Here is a 10,412-nt window from a genome sequence, read left to right on the forward strand (position 1 = left end):
GGCAGTGCAAGGTCCCATCTCACCGGACTATCCCAAGGATTAAAGAGCTAAGATTTACAGAGTGCTTACCACACCGACCCAGAGTAAAAGCTCACTAAATGTTAGCAGCAACAATAATTACAGCTGCTATCACCACCACATCTGCTACCACTACTACAGGGACCTTTACAGCCCCTTCTGGTTTATGGGGTTTTCTGATTTTAACTGTGGTCAGAGAGTCATCAAAGGAGATGGCCAATTCTGCTGACCTACACTGCAGGCCATTGGATAAAGCATCATTAGAAGCACTTTGGTACCATCAGCTCCTGAAAAGCTCCAATGTGGCCCATCCACATGTTGGTACAAGTATGGGGAAACCTTCCTCACAGGCCAGCTTTCCCTGGGGCCAACAGATCCCTCCAGGAAGAGATACCCGATGGACACTCATCTTAACGTGGGAAGGAGAAAAAGAAGGATACAGCTGTTTCAGGCCTTCCGAAGATATTCAGTCAACAAATATTTACATGCTATATTAGTTTTCTCACACTGCCATAACAAAATACCACTGACTGGGTAGCATAAACAGCAGAAATTTACTTTCTGATAGTCTGGAGGCTAGACATCCAAGATCGAGATGCTGGCAGGATTGGTTTCTCCTGAGGCATCCCTCTTACTACTACTTCACATGGTCATCCGTCTAAGAGTGTGAGTTCAGGACGTCTCCTTGTGTGTCCAAATTTCCTCCTCTTACCAAGACACCAGTCAGATTAGGGCTCATGCTAACTTAACTCACTGAAGCCCCATCTCAAAATATAACCACATTCTGAGGTTCTAGGGGTAAGGGCTTCACCATAACAAGTTCAGAAGGATACAATTCAACCCATCATTTGCCTGCTGTGTGCCACACCTTTTTTTTTTTTTTTTTAAGGTAAAAGGGCTATAGAAGTGACAGAACAGACAAAAAATAAAAATCCCTGCCATAATATGGGTCTGAGATGGAGGTGGGAGAGATAGACCATAAACAAACATGTGAATATTTAGTATGCTTGGTGATAAATGCTAAGGGGTAAAATAGAGCAGGTATAGAGGGTAGGGAGGAGTTAAATGTTAAATATGGTGGTCAAGAAAGACCTCACTGGTAAGGTGTTTGAGCAGAAGATGGAAAAGATTGGTGAACATAGATGCAAAAGTCCTCAACAAAATATGAGCAAACTGTACTCAAGAGCACAGTGAAAGGATCACATACCATGACCAAGTGGGATTTATTGCTGGGATGCAAGGATGGCTCCACATATGCAAGTTGATAATACCACAATGTGATAATGCCACGTTAACAAAATAAGGGATAAAAGTCACATGATCATCTCAGTAGATGCAGAAAAGCATTTGACAAAATTCAACACCCTTTTATGATTAAAAAAAAAACACTCTTAACAGATCAGGTATAGAAGGGATTTACCTCAACAAAATAAGGCCATGTATGAAAAACTCACAGCTAACATCATACTTGGTGGTGAAAAACTGAAAGATCTCCTTTTTAGATTGGGTGCAAGGCAGGCATGCCCACTTGCCACTTCAATTCAACGCAACCCTAGAAATCCTAGCCAAAATAATTAGGCGAAAGAAAGAAGGAAAACTAAAGAAAGACATCCAAACTGGAAAGGAAGTAAAATTATATCTCTTTTGTAGATGGCATGATCTTATATGTGGACTATGCTAAGTAAGCATTCCATTGAGAAACTGTTAGAAATAATAAGTGAATTCAGTAAAGTTGTAGGATATAAAACCAACATACAAAAATCAGTTGTATTCTACTAAACAACAGAGTCAGAGGAGGAGCGGGACACAGGTGAGTCAGTAGCAGTGGCTAGATTACCTGGAGTCTCTTAGGCCTTTAGTCTACCTGAGATGGGAAACCGTGGGAGGTTTGAGCAGACAGTGATGTGGCCTGACTTGAGATGGAATGTGCTCACTGTACCTGCAGTGTTGAGGCCAGACTGAGAGGAGGCGGGGGAAGCCAGAGCCCAGTGGGGAGGCCGGTGCCCTCATTCAGATGAGAGATGTCATCCAGGTCATGGTGGCTTGGACCACATCGCAGTGGAGTGGAGTCAGAGCAGTGGAGGCGTATGAATGGCTTAGGGATTATCTGTTCAGTGGCATAATTCTTTGCCCCCCTTCCTCTCTGTGTGTGTGACCTTGCATTCTGCCGCTGGGTGATATTTCTGGTCAGCAAGCAATAGCAACACATCCTCTAATCAGCCAAAGAGCTGTGGCTGTGTTAAGTCACTGTGGCTCTTCCAGGAGGGAAGAGATAGGGGAGCACTCCCACTGTGGGTGTAGACAGGGCCTCCTACTGCACCCCATGCTGGGATTTAAGATAGAAAGACCCCAGCACACCCAGATACAGGCTGTGAGGATGTGGATGGATGGCAGTTTCAAACCCTCCTGGAAGTTGGGATTTCCCCAGGTGACCCCAGCGGGCTCATCACCTGGGTTATTCTGCTTTATGGAAGGAGCCTGCCCATAGCAGCAGACCAGTGCAGCCTCCACTCATCAATGATTAAGATAAATATTTGTCCTGAGACGCCGGATCACGTGACCCTCAGGGGATGGCCTAACTCTTGAGTGACTGGGATCACTGGGAATGCTGCATCGCCCAGGGACACCTCTGCTCCTGAGTTTCTACCGAAACACAAATCTGATGCCCAGTTGATCACCGTCGTCCTCTGTCATGTGGGCATATTTGGGCCGGCCTTTTCCTCAGCAGTGTCGCAGCCCTTGAACCGTACATGTGTAGAGCCTTGGAGAGGGGGTGTGGCAGTCACCCGCTCATCCCAGCCCCCAATTTCTCCTAATCCCTTCCCCCCACCCTTCACTCCCCAGACCACCTCGTCTGGAGGATAGAATCGGTCAGCGTGCTCTGGGTCAGTGCCGGAAATGCCACCGTGAGCGTTTCATCTCTAATTCCGGGCTTTGGGTCCCAGACTGTGCAGAAGGTTCAGCTTTCTTTAGTCGTTCATGTTTTAGGGAATAAAGATTCCAAGTTCTGGTTTTGATGGGGGTGAGAGGAAGGTAGTAGTGCAGGGATAAAGTCAAGCCCAAAAATACCAATGGGGAGTTTATGGGGGGCAAAGGGACGACCTTTCTTCAGTGGGGCAGCCCTGGGGAATGGCTTCTGGAATAATACTCACAGCATGTTGTTGAAGGCATCTTCCATGAAAGTTTCAGAGAGATTTTTATCTCTCTCTTGAATCTGTTTCTTATCTCTGGGGGACTTGATGGAGAAGTTGAGACTAATAAGCAACTTTGTGTAAGGGAAACGTAACTCTTTTGGCTGTGAATTTTTAAAGAATAGGGATCTAGGCACTGGGTTTCAAGAGCAGGGACCTATTTAAAATGTACACATAGTATTCTTTAGAACAAACATCCTCCAGTAAATTAATTCCTGCTTTGCTACATGCATTCTTCCAATTGGCCACCAGAGGGCACTCGACCCACCACCAGGAGGTGCTAAGGTCGACCCCCTTTGGATAATTTACTCACCCAGCACCTTCCCCTGCTTGAAGCTGTATTTGGCGAAGCAGGGCAAGGTTTGCCAGCTACTGTCAACTGAAAGGGAAGGGCATATAAATGGTGTCAGGAGAAACTGCTGCTTGTTACTAGAGAAAATACAAATACATTCATAAGAACCCACTAGGATATACAGTAACAGTCTCTGCTGTCACCTTTGTTTAGAGTCACATTGCCACAGAAAGCAACAGTGCACCAGGCTTTACTGTTCCTTCAAGCAGTCTTCATTTTCCTTACTCCACACACTAGGGAATGTCTGGTACCTTGACACATCAAAAAGAGAGAAAAAAGTGAGTGTCCTTAAGATTTACAGTGTATCAGTTAGCAGGAACCTGAGGCCAGGCTTGGCTGCAGATGTAAAGTAGCAAATTGAACATTTGTGAATTGCATAAACATAATCTTTAGGAGGCCCCCTTCTTCCCCTCACTAAGAGTTGCTAGCACCGCAATCACCCTGTTCCACCTAGTGTCTTCTGAGCCACGTTCAGTTTCTTTTTTCAACCAGACTCAACTTAGCTGGCGGATTTCTCAGGTGGCTCAGTGGTAAAGAATCCACCTGCCAATGCAGGAGATACATTAGACGTCAGTTCAGTCACTGGGTTGGGAAGATCCCCTGAAGAAGGAAATGGCAACCTGCTTTAGTCTCCTTGCCTGGAAAATCCCATGGACAGAAGAGCCTGGTGGGCTGCAGTCTGTGGATTAGCAAAGAGTCAGACACGACTTATCGAATACACCACCACCACCACAACTAAGCTGGCATTAAGTACCCAGCAAGTGGCCACATAGCAAGTGTGATTTTATGGCTTCATTGATATTTGTGAGGACAAAAGTCATTGACAGGAAGTCAGCCTTAAGAGTGAGAAGTAGCAATGGTCAAAATATCCAATGGAAACTTCAAATTTTACTACTATTTACACTGCCAGAGAGTCAAGCAACTTGTGTTAGCACAGACAATATTTCTGTTTTTAATTGTTCACACATAATCATTAGGATGCAATTCTGCTGAATCAGTAGTTCAAGGAGTCAAAATAAACTCCTCCCCCACAAAGTACTCCTGCCAGAAATGCTAAATCTAATCAGGTGTTCAGCCCTTACTGTATTCAAGAAATACAGAGATAGGACTTCCCTGGTGATCCAGTGGTTAAGAATCCGCCTGTCAATGCAGGGGACACAGGTTCAGTCCCTGATCCAGGAAGATCCCACATGCCATGGAGCATCTGAGCCTGTGCCCAACTACTGAGTCCATGTACTGCAACTACCGAAACCCGTGTGCCTAGAGCCCGTGATCCACAACAAGTCACTGAAGGAGAACCCCACGTGCCTCAATGAAGAGTAGCTCCCACTCACTGCAGCTAAAGAAAGCCCATGTGTGGCAAGGAAGACTCAGCACAGCCAAAAATAATAAATAAATAAATCAGGGATAGAGGATCAAGGTAAACAAAATCACAAAATACCCATCCTGGTCTGTTCCGGTGGTCCAAGTTATGGGGGCAGGAGGAAGAATTGTTCTATAATAGCGATTAAAGAGATGTAACAACCAAGCACAATGAATAAATCTTGATTGGATCATGGCTTCAGAAAATGATAGCAATAAAAAGCATTTTTATGATATGTGACAATAAGGACAATTTAAATAGGTATGGGCATGCAATGAGGCTAGGAATTTAGAGCATTTTCTCAAGGGTGACCATGGCCCTGTAGGCAAGGGAATGTCCTAGACCTTAGGAGATACATGCTGAGGTACCTAGGAGTGAAGTTCACGATGACCTCAGCTTATCTTTTTTCATTGAAATATAGTTGATTTAAAGTACGAAAGTTTCATGTGTACAACATAGTGATTCAATATCTTTATAGATTGTGCTTGTGCTTAGTCACTCAGTTGTGTCCGACCCTCTGCGACCCGATGGACTTTAGCCCGCCAGGCTCCTTTGTCCATGGGGACTCTCCAGGCAGCAATACTGGAGTGGGTTGCCATGCCCTCCTCCAGGGGTCTTCCCTGGAGGATCAAACCCAGGTCTCCTGCACTGCAGGCAGATTCTTTACCTTCTGAGCCACCAGGGAAGCCCCTTTTTTTTCCATTTAAAGTTGTTACAAAATAGTGGCTGTATATCCTTGTGCTGTATAATATATCCTCATTGCTTATTTTTTTTATACAAAGTAGTTTGTATCTCTTAATCCCCCACCCTTTCTTGCCCCTCCCCCTTTCCTCTCCCCACTAGTAACCACTAGTTTGGTTTCTATATCTGTGAGTCTGTTTCTATTTTGTTAGATTTATTCATTTATTTAATTTTTTAATTTCCACATATCAGTGATATCATACAGTATTTTTCTTTCTCAATTGGACATATTTCACTAAACATAATACCCTCTACGTCCATCTGCGTTGTTGTAAATGGCAGAATTCCATTCTTTTTTTAAAGGATGAGCCAAAATACCCATTCCATTGAATGGGTATATATATACATGTATATATATATTCCATTGTGTGTGTATATATATATATGTATATATATATTCCATTGTGTGTGTGTATATATATATGTATATATATATTCCATTGTGTGTATATATATATGTATATATATATTCCATTGTGTGTGTATATACACACACATACACACACACACACACACACACTCACACCACGTCTTCTTTATCCATTCATCTGTTGATGGGCACATGGGTTGCTTCCATATCTTGGCTATTGTAAATAATGCTGCTACGAACACTGACAGGCATATATCTTTTTAAATAGGTGTTTTCATTTTCTTTAGATATAATACCCAGGAGTGGGATCTGTGGATCATATGGTAGCTATATTTTTATTTTCTTGAGGACTTGCCACTATTTTCCATAGAGGACTATGGCTCCATTTTGTCCATATCTTTGCCAACATTTGTCATTTGTAGACTTTTTGAAGACTGTCCTTCTGACAGGTGTGAGGTGATACCTCATGGTGGTTTTGATTTGCATTTCTCTCATGATTAGCTACAGTAAGATATTTTCATTTGCCTGTTGGCCATCTGTATATCTTCTTTGGGAAAATGTCTATTCAGGTATTCGGCCCATTTTTTAAATTGGGTTGTTTGTTTTGATACAGAGTTTTATGAGCAGTTTTTATATTTTGGATGTTAATGCCTTGTCCATCTCATCTACAAATATTTTTTCCCATTGAGTAGGTTGCCTTTTGTTTTGTTGATCATTTCCTTTGATGAGCAACAGTTCTCAAATTTAACAAATTTAGGTCCCATTTGTTTATAGTTTGCTTTTGTTTCTTTTGCCTTAGAGACAGATCCAAAAAATATCGCTACAATTTGTGTCAAAGGGTATTCTGCCTATATTCTCTTCTAGGAGTTTTATGGTTTCAGGTTTTATGTTTATCTCTTTAATCCACTTTGAGTCTTTTTGTGTATATGGTGTGAGAAAGTGTTCTACTATCAGTCTTTTACATGCACCTGTCCTGTTTTCCCAGAACCACATATGGAAGAGATTGTCTTTACTCCAGTGTATATATTCATGCCTCCTTTGTCACGGACTAATTGACCATTTTATACTGTTCATGGGGTTCTCAAGGCAGGAATTGATCATTAGTGTGTGCATTTATTTATGGGGCTCTCTATTCTGCTCCATTGATCACTGCATCTGTTTTTTGTGCTGGTACCATGGTGCTTTGATTACTGTAGCTTTGTTGTATAGTCTGAAGTCAGGGAGTATGATACCTCCAGCTTTCTTCTTTTTTCTCAAATTTGCTTTAGCAATCCAGGGTTTTTTGAGGTTCTATAATGGCTGCCCCCCCCAGAAGCCATCCTGGGTCCAAGCCACCTTTGTCCCTCACAACTGAGCTCTCCCCTTGGCCTCTGCAGCCCTCTGGTGTGGAACTGTGCTGCAGAGCGGGCAGGGCTGGTGTGGATGCTCAGCTTAGGCTGAGTTGAGTGCCAGGGTGGGTGAAGAAACCTGCTAGCACCCCAGGCAGTTTCAATCTGCCCTCTCTGCCCTTTCTTGGGAGTAAGCAAGCATGTATGCAGTCCTCACAGGTGAAGTCCAGGCTTCCCACAGCCTACCTGTTAGTCCTACCGGCCTTCCGGCCAGCCAGATGGACTCATCTTCCTGGAGTCAGACCTACTCCCCCAGGGCTGGTGTGGCCAATATGTGGTTCAAACTGCTTACTCCCCAGGGAGGATCTCAGCCCATGTAATCCCCCTCCTATTCTGAGTCCTCTCCCAGGGGCACAGGTCCTGACCAGACGGGTTCTCTTCCCTTCCTACCCAGTTCCATGTGGATCTTACAGCCTTGATTGAACATATCTTTCTGCCAATTTCCAGTTAGTTTTCAGTGAGAATTGTTCCACATGTAGACACATTTGATGTGTTTGTGGGGGAGGTGAGTTCCCCATCTGCCATCTTGGTCTTCCTCTGCAACTTATTTTTAAATGATTTGGGAGGAAAAAATTAGACAGTAAAAGGAAATACAGGAGAACTATTACACCATTAATATGTTGTTGAACCTGGGTGGTGAGTTTAAGGATAGTCCTTTTACTCTACTTTTCTGTATGACTGAAAATTTTTAATAGAAAGTTGGAACATAGAAATGATAGTGACAACATCATTTACTTTGGGTGGCAGACTCAAAATCATTGGGACTTCTTGGCCTTCACAGATCTCTGTTTACCCATTGTAAGAAAGAAAGGTGTCTATGTCAGGAACAGTACTCTGCCCACAGCAGACCCTGAATTATCAATATTTACTAATGGATGAATATTGCTTTCTCTCCGTTTTTTTCCTGTCCTGAAATCTACCACTCTGGTTAAAACTAACCTTAAGCCTTTGTCATCTCTCCAAATGCTCTGAAACGGCAGAGTGAGGTGATTTTGCATACAGTGCCAATAAGTTCTTGTGTACAAGAACTTGCATACAATGCCAGGAGTTCTTGTGGCTGGTGGAATAGCCAGAAGCTCGCTAAGAAAGTGGGTGGTTATTTGCAGTGTCATGCCACGTTCAAAGCCCTGTTTGGTTATAAAAGAAAATCGGTTCTCTTCTGGCCCTCTATGAACTGCAATGTTGTATATTGATTGCTTTTCCTTAAGGCATAAATATTCACAGTGGTCTGTCAGCTACTCCGATTTAGATTTGAAATATTGTATTCTGTACAATTCATCTATCTATTTCATCTATCCAGCAATTCAACCATCCACTCACTAATTTATTCAAGAGTCGGGAGTTCTAGGAACTAGGTCAGGGAAGAAAATGTGATGCAACCCCAAACTAGAAGCACATTTGTGATGTTATAAGCAAAAACTGTCATTATCAGTGAGGATGTAGAAAGGATAAAAGCCACACCATCCTCTATAGCAGTTTCTCAAACTTAAATCATAGTCAAAAATTCATGATTTCTGCCATATTTGAGGATCATTATAATACTTAATATCCTCCCTTAAACCTACTCACTTTAAAAAAAACCTTACTGTGGTCTCATCCTAAACATTACTATCCATAAAGCCTTGGCAGTGATGTGTTGTTGCTTTTTTCTCTGATGTATTAAAATAAATGCACAGTTATATAATCATCTCATGAATCTTTAACAATAATCATGTAAACGGTGATACACATACCATATTATATAGGAATCTGCCTTTCAGAAAAGGATTTAGGAGGTAAATGGAGTGAGCTTAAAATACTGGTTCATGTATATGAAACACACATTTCAACCAACCATCATTTGGCCCTTTCCTTCTGTTCAGGCCTTCCTTTAGTAGTAAATCAGTGATCTAAACTGGCTTTGTACAGTTAATTTCCCAAAGACCAAAAGAAAAATGGATTCAGTGACTATTTTGCTTATTAGAACATGAGCAGGAGTCTTGACTACTCATAGAGATCACATGTCTACTGAAGTCCTGATGCAAGAATTCTTTTTAAATAATTTAAAATTCTTTAAACATGTTTTATAAATTTATTTTTTATTATTTATTTATTGGCTACGTGGCATGCAGGATCCTAGTTCCCCAACCAGGGGCCAAATTCACGCCCCCTGCATTGGGAGCATGGAGTGTTAACCACTGGGCCACCAGGGAAGTCCCAAGAATTCATCTTTTGACACAAATATCAGATATGCTCCAAAAGGTTAGACTAATGAATATAATATGAAGTTATTAAAAATGTTTTGCAGGTAAGGTTTAGGGTTAGTAGTTTTTTTTTTTTCTTCTTAGTACTTTATATTTTAGTCTTGAAGAAATGGTATCTCAAGGCTACCTCTTCATTTCCGTTTAAATAAATCATCCTCATTTTCATAATCAGCTCCTTTCTTGGTGCAGATCTGAGGGCATGCAGGTTGGTCAGTATTTTAAATATACTTTAGTTGCTTCTAAAAAAATCAGTCCTGAATATTCATTGGAAGGACTGATGCTGAAGCTGAAACTCCAGTACTTTGGCCACCTGATGTGAAGAACTGACTCACTGGAAAATACCCTGATGCTGGGAAAGATTGAAGGCAGGAGGAGAAGGGGACGACAGAGGATGAGATGGTTGGATGGCATCACCGATTCGATGGACATGAGTTTGTGCAAACTCTGGGAGTTGGTGATGGACAGGGAAGCCTGGCGTGCTGCAGTCCATGGGGTCGCAAAGAGTTGGACACAACTGAGCGACTGAACTGAACTGAGTTGCTTCTGCCCTTCATTTGTCAAGGGTCTGTTTCATACCCACCACACGCAGGCATTGCACTGGATGCTGGGGAGGCCAGGAACCATGAAACAGACATAGTGCCTACCTCATGGAGCTTCCTATATAGTATAGAGATAGATACTAACAAGTCCTCTCCCACAAAGACAGAAAATTGCCCTCAGAAGTGGTGTTTGAGCAGAGACATGTG

The 10,412-nt window shown here is 42.5% G+C and overlaps 1 long non-coding RNA gene across 2 annotated transcripts in view; it reads right to left on the minus strand.

Annotated features, from left to right (window-relative positions):
• The window catches only part of LOC145515032 (uncharacterized), a 43,975-nt gene extending 41,897 nt beyond the window's left edge, over nucleotides 1-2,078 (minus strand). For both annotated transcript variants that reach the window (XR_014060637.1, XR_014060636.1), the window contains exon 1: nucleotides 1,958-2,078. This is a non-coding gene — a long non-coding RNA (uncharacterized LOC145515032). The remainder of the gene's footprint in view (nucleotides 1-1,957) is intronic.
• Nucleotides 2,079-10,412: the final 8,334 nt, after the last annotated feature.

The sequence above is a fragment of the Giraffa tippelskirchi genome, chromosome 7, assembly GCF_054371585.1.
Source record: "Giraffa tippelskirchi isolate mGirTip1 chromosome 7, T2T-mGirTip1v1.2.pri, whole genome shotgun sequence".
Classification (NCBI taxonomy): domain Eukaryota; kingdom Metazoa; phylum Chordata; class Mammalia; order Artiodactyla; family Giraffidae; genus Giraffa; species Giraffa tippelskirchi.